Source organism: Lutra lutra, chromosome 9 (genome assembly GCF_902655055.1).
Source record: "Lutra lutra chromosome 9, mLutLut1.2, whole genome shotgun sequence".
Classification (NCBI taxonomy): Eukaryota; Metazoa; Chordata; class Mammalia; order Carnivora; family Mustelidae; genus Lutra; species Lutra lutra.
In genome coordinates, this window is record NC_062286.1 from 7,685,785 (window position 1) to 7,692,865 (window position 7,081).

The window sequence follows — 7,081 nt, forward strand, 5'->3', positions numbered from 1 at the left end:
GTTATCATTTCAACATATGATCATATAAAAATGATTAATGAGCCATTTTACTTGTTTTTTCATGCCAAGTCTTTGAAACCCAGAGTACATTTGATACTTAGAGCACGTCTTAGGTTAGACTGGCCACATTTCAAGTGGTCAATAACAACTGCTAGCTAATGGCTACTGTATTGGACAGCACAGTTCTAGAACCTCCTTCGAGTGCTTGGCTGGTTCTTCTCCAGTTGAATGACTGAAGAGCAAAGTGGGAAAAAGCTAGCTAGGCACCGAAGGCCTCGTGTATCCTGGAGGCTATGGGGAGAACAGAAGAATTTAGAGAACACAGATTCAACCATCAGAAGATGGATTTATCTAGAACATTCTGTCTCTTCTTAAAGGCTTAGATCTGTTCACTGTTCACTCACTCATTCACCGATGCCGTCCCTCACTCATTCCACTCATTCACTTGACGAGTATTTCCTGAATGTCCATTTATTTCAGGCATGGTCCCGGGTTCTGGGGGTTACTCCAGTGATTAATAGATGTTCCTGGCAGTGTAGTCCGATGTAGTCCAAACGCTCACAGTCCAATGAAGGAAGCAGGTCAGTAAAAAGCTACAGTGAAGGAATATCCGGGAAGTTCCATGGGATCACATAGTAAGCAAGCAGTTTGTTCTGTTTGAGGGAGTCTGATGTTGAAGAGGTTTCCTGCAATGGCAGGAAGGCTGGAGGGGTGATCCAGGCAAGGGCGGGCTCGTGAACAAAGGCACAGAAGTAGAAAAGTCCAGAGTGTGCAGTCAGTCGTGGGCAGCGGTCCGTAGTGGAGCTGTTGAGACTAGTCTCAAAAGCTATACTAAGCCACAGAGACAGTGAGCACAGTAGGTCGGTTTTGTTTTTTTTTTTTTTTTTTTTTTTTTAGCAACACTGGGTTTTAAGAACAAAAATGTCAAAACATTTTACATGATTAGATTTCTTGAATTCTAGAACTTTGGGTGCATATTCAGCATTGTTCTTTAGGTGCTCAGTCAATTAGAACGGAGTGTTCCAGAGTTGGGTGACCAAGATTTGAGGCAGTTCCAGAAAGTCCCATTGGCCTTGGTCGGAAGCTCAGCCTGGCAAGCCCCAGCTCCGGGCTATGGTTCCCGAAAAGACTCATAGGGCAACAATAATATTTTCTGAAGGCTCCTCCGCAGTGTCTTGATCACCAACCAAAAGTGAATAAACCAGAGGATTTAAGGAGGAGGAAAGGACAGTCCAAGACCTTGACTTTTGTCCCCCCCTAGGGCAATGAACAGAATTAGTAACTCAGATTTCCACCACCTTTCATATAATTAATAATAATAATAATAATAATAAATAACATATGATAGCTTTGCACGTCCTTCCCCAGATTTTTTAAAGCAGGGTCGGGAGTGGAGATGTTGGTGAATAAACTGGAAATTTGTTTTTCTTCTATTTCCCTATCACTTCTGCCCTCCCCCAGCTGGGTTTCTGTTTCTGTGGCTGCTGCCTGTCTCCCCTTGTCCTCACCCTGACTTCTGAAAACACCCCTTCCACCCAGAAAGGAGAGGAGACAAAGGCAGATGGGGCTGGGTTAGAATGAATATGTTGGGGGGACTGTCATGATCGTTACATTTGCTCAGTGAATGAAATGAAATGAAATGAAAGACCCAAGATAGGAACTGGATTATCAGCCAACCCCTGACAGGGAGGGAGAAGTCAATACTGCACCCCTGCGCCCCCCCCCCCCCCCCCCCCAGTTTTCTATTGCACACCCCTGGCTTTTCCCCTTCTCAGCAATTGTGTTACTTTCTCATGGCCATTGTGACAAGTTAGCACTAACTTAGTGGCTTCAGTGATGCAAATTTATTATCTCAGGGTTCTGTAGGTCAGAAGTGCAGCCTGAGTCTTCATGGGCTGCCCTCTGGGCTGCCCTCAGGGGTTCGGGGCCGGAGAGAGCACCTGTTTCCTTAGCTTCCTACATCCCTTGCCTCTTGGCCCTGCTCCATCTGCAAAGCCACTGATTTTGTCCGGATGAGTCTTCTTCATGTCCCATCTCTCTGTTTTCTCTCTCCTGCTTCCCTCCCCCACTTTTAAGGACCCCTGGGACTACAAGGACCCATCCAAATAATGCAAGATAATCTCCCTATTTTAAGGTCACTTGATCAGCAACCCTTCCTTCCGTCAGCAAACAGGATTCCCCTTGGATATGTAATGGAGCGTGTTCACCAGTTCTGGGGGATGGGACATGAACGAATTCTGGGGCCCGTTATCCAGTGGTGACTCCCCCAGGGCACTTGGTGAGTACCGTCGAGTGAAGGAATGAAGGACCCTCCACGGCAGGCATTCCAGGACTCTTCCCTGTGGCAGACAGGCCTCAGAGAGGTGAACCAACTCACCCAAGCTCACAGAGCCTCGACTCTTGGAATCTGTGATCGTCGGGATGGACAAGTCTATCCTGTAGTAACACACGACCCCTCATCTGAGCGGCTCACAACAATAAAGGAATGAAGGAAAATACCGGAGATTGGGCCACTTAAACCACAGAAATTTCTTGTCCCCCAGTTCTGGAGGCTGGAAGTTCCAGATCACCGGGCTAGCGGGGTTGCTTCTCCTGAGGCCTCTCTCAGATTCGTAGGCGGCGATCTTCTCATAGGTTCTCACATGGCGTTTGGTCTGTGAGAGCCTCACAGCTGTCTCTCCCTTTCCTTGTGAGAACAATAGTTGTATTGGATTAGGGCCCCACCTTACGACCTTGTTTGACCTTAATTATCTCCAAAAAGGCCCTATATCTAAATTCAGTCACACTGGAGGTCAGGGATTTACCATGTGTCTTTTGAGGAAACACTAGTTGGTAATAGTGACGGGTCCCTTCCTCTTGTGGAAGAACATCTTGGGGGTGGGAAGTGGAACATTTTGCAGAAAATATATATAATCTCCCCCTCTCCTGGTTCTAACCCAGCCTCTCCGATACCAGAGTCCAACAGGGAGTCCTTCCTCAGGGCTCTCCTGCAATGGATCAGGATCATGTGCTCACTGAGGAGAGAGGCTCGCCTCCTTCCTCTTGGAAGCTTCCATGCTGCCCGGTTGGTGGCTTACACCTTGTCACGCTAAGCGTCTTCCTCAGATCTGTGTACGTTATTATTTCATTAGGATGATCATTAGCACCCATTGCCAATCATGGCCGCCACCCAGGGAATGTCTGCCTCAGGTCGGAGGCTGTGTGGAGAGCTCACCTGGATCATTCCAGTGAAGCCTGGCAGCAGTCTTGCGCTGAAGAATGGTGGGGTCCCAGTTCTCAGTCATGGGACCGAATCGGGAAGCTTGAAAGACTTGCCTTGAGGACACAGGTGTGTAGCAGAGTAAAGATGTCCCCCCCCCCCAGACATGTCTGCCTCCAGGCCACACTCCATGCTACCCTGCCTCTCCCCCGGGGCACCCGCTGGTCTAGAAGAGTCTGGTCCCTTGCTCACCGCCTCCATGGCCCACGACGTCTGGCCTCATCCCTGGCTCCCCCACTCTTCCACTCTCCTTGGCATTCCAGAACCCTCATACCTTCCTGACACTGTAGGTACGGCTAGCCCTGCTGGGGCTTCCTTCTCCCCTTGTTGCTTGGCCATTCTATGCATTCCTCCAGACTAACTCGGCTCAGAAATTATTCTTCACTGCAGACCCATTAGGATGACAACAATTTAAAAAACGGAAAATACCCGGAGTTGGCAAGGATGGGGAGAAACTAGAACCTTTGTGCTCTGCTGGTGGAAGCAGTGGGAGGTTCCAAAGACTGTCTACAGATATACCACATGATCCAGCAATTCTCTTCCTAAGTAGATACCCTGAAGAACTGAAAGCTGGTGTCGGGGGGGGGGGTGACCGGGGTGGCTCAGTCAGTGAAGTGTCTGACTCTTGACTGGGGCTCAGGTCATGATCTCAGGGTCGTGAGATTGAGCCCCATGTCAGGAGCCAGGCTGGGCAAGGAGCCTGCTTGAGATTCTCTCCCTCTCCCTCTGCCCCTCCCATGCACTTGCTCTCTCTCTGTAAAAAAAAAAAAAAAAAAAAAAGTTGGGAGCTGGGACTTACACAAGATACACTGATGTTCATTGCAACATTATCCTCGGGACTCAAAAGGTGGGAACTCCCCACGTGTCCACCGGTAGATGAATGGATATACCAGATGTGGTATATCCGTACATGGGAGTATTATTCAGCCTTACAAAGGGATGAATTTCTCACACATGCTATAATATAGCTGAATCTTGGAAGCATATATGCTAACATATATACGGTATATGTATTAAATACACCAGACACAAAAGCACAAATATTATATGCTTCCACTTCTATGAAACACCTAGATTAGTCAAATCTATAAAGACAAGTAGAATAGAAGTTTCCAGAGGCTGGGGGAGGGAGCGACGGGGAACTGACGTTTAATGGGGACAGACTTTTTGTTTGGGGAAGATGAGAAAGTTCTGGACGTGGCTGGTGGTTATGGCGGCACAACAGTGTGAATGTGCTTAATGCCACTGACTTGAACATGTGAAAATCGTTCAAGTGTAAATGTTATTTCATGTGAACGTTAGCAACATAATCACATGCAAGAAGAAGGTGTTCCTGCGGGCTCACCCTGGGGTGTGGGGGTTCTCTGAATCAGTATAATGTACTGTTTTGTTCTCTGTTTCTCTGCTGGCAGAGAGTCCCACCGGGTCAGTGATGGTGTGTGGCCCAGTACCTGACATCATTAGGCTCCTGATATGTGTTTTATTTTAGTGGAAAAAGAAGCGAGTGACCCTCATCCTGGTGTATTTCTGGAAGCGTCCACGGGCACAGTGTTCTCCGCAGGCGCCCCTCTGGGGAGCCCGCGTGCATCGGGCAGCCCGGGAGAACAGCAGGTGCTCGCAGGGAGTACCCATCTCGCCTCTGTTTCTCCAAGAGCATCAGGCAAATTGGGACAGAGAGCCACGGGTCCTGGAGGGCCGCCGTTCTGAGAAGAGCCTGTCCCTAGGGCCTGGAGAGGCTAGGAACGACCCAAACCTCGCCGTCCTTGCCTACAGGTGTCGGTGTGGCCGCCGGTGCCGCCTGGCGGAGAAGGCAGGCATTGCCCCCGAACCTGGAGCGCAGGGAGATGAGCGCGCCCCCTGCAGGTGACGGGGTTCAAATCCGCAAAGGCCTCCTATTCCAGGCGAAATGCGTATAAAGCACAGGGGTCCATAAGCTTCAACGTCGTGATTTTGGGTGGACGACTTAATAGCCTCTCTTGTGCATGTCCCACCACTTATTTCCCTGGTCCTCTTGGTGGGCCATTTTGTTGGCTTCTCTTTTACTTACCCTGCTACAGGAGGGGCTGCCCTGACCACGGTATTCGGTATCCGTACCTGCTTAGAATCACATCTGGCTTAAAAGGAGTAGGGCACTGAAGGGTGAGCGCAGGCGTTGCCCCAGTGGCTGGAGGGCGGGGATGTGGAAGGTGGCCACCGCAGTAGCCGTTAGGGCTACCCCACAGAGGGCAGCAGGAACGCATCGTCTCACAGTCCTGGGGACCAGAGGTCTGAAATCAAGGCCGCTGAGGGTTTGTCTCTTTCTGGTTGATTTATTGTTTTGCACAGTACTCTCTAGCGCCATCCATGTTGTTGCAAGCGGTAAGACTTTGTTCTTTTTATGGCTGAGTAATATTCCATTGAATAGATATATCACACCTTCTTTTTTTAAAGAAATTTTTTAAAAAGATTTTATTTATTTATATGACAGATAGAGATCACAAGTAGGCAGAGAGGCAGGCACAGAGAGAGAGAGAGAGGAGGAAGCCGGCTCCCCACCAAGCAGAGAGCCTGATGCAGAGCTTGATCTCAGGACACTGGGACCACCACTGGGCCGAAGGCAGAGGCTTTAACCCACTGAGCCACCCAGGCACCCCTATGTCATGCCTTCTTTAGTCACTCATCTGTCCATGGACACTTGGGTTGCTTCTATAATGTGGCTATTGTAAATAATGCTGTTATCAACATCGGGGTGCATGTATCCCTTTGCATTTGTGGGTTTTTTTGTATTTTTTGGGTAAAAAACCTCATAGTGCAATTACTGGATTATAGGGCAGCTCTATTTTCAACTTTTTGAGGAACGTCCTCACTCTTTTCCACAGTGGCTGCACCAGTTTGCATTCCCACCAACTGTGCAAGGGAATATCGCTTTTTAAAAATCACATCTCTTGACTGTTTCCTTAGGCTTCCCTTTTAGTGACTCACAAGCCCCTCTCCCTCCCCATGTGTTATTATTAAAAATGTCAAACATAGAAATATCGGAAGACTTTTTCAGTAAACGTTCACACACACACACACACACACACACACACACACACCCCGCCCCAAGTTCTACAATCACGGTTTACTGATTTGCCATCTCTTACAACTATTCACCTGCCCAGGATCATTTTTAGAGATCTTGATTTCTATTTCCCAGTTATCTCCTAGCTATCCTCAGTCAATTTACAGTTTTATCAGCAGCATTTGAAAGTGCTCGCAACAATTCTCTTCTAAGGTTCCTAAAGGAATACCTTTCCAGGCCTGCGGCTTTCTGACGCTGGCCACAGTGTGGGTAGCTTCTGCAAGCTCACTCACGTCGGGAAGTTGATGGGACTTGGCTGGGACATCAGCTGGGATTGTTGGTGACAACACCTAATCTGTCCTGTGGGCTCTTTACACAGGCTTTTGTGTGTGTGTATGTTTTGTGTGGGGGGGTTCCCTTCTGCTCTGGAAGCTGCATTCAAGAGTGAGCACTCCACGATTCAGGAAGAGACGGAAACTGTCATTAGCTGAACAGCAACAGAACCCAGACTCAAGGCGAGGGGACACAGACCCACGTCTCCGCGAGAAGAATACCAAAGAATTTTATGACCAAGTTTTAAAAGCGCCTGCAGGGGTTTATGTTATTAAAGAGTTGGAAGTGGATTCGCAGATTGGAATGCTCTTTTCTCCCTTTGGTGCTGTTGAATACTTTTCATCCCTGCAGGGATCTGCCCTACGCCCCACCCCCACCTGTTTCCTGAAGGTTGAAATTCTCTTGCTTCCTGTCTCTACCATCGCCCTGCAAGCAGGTGGAAGGCAAGA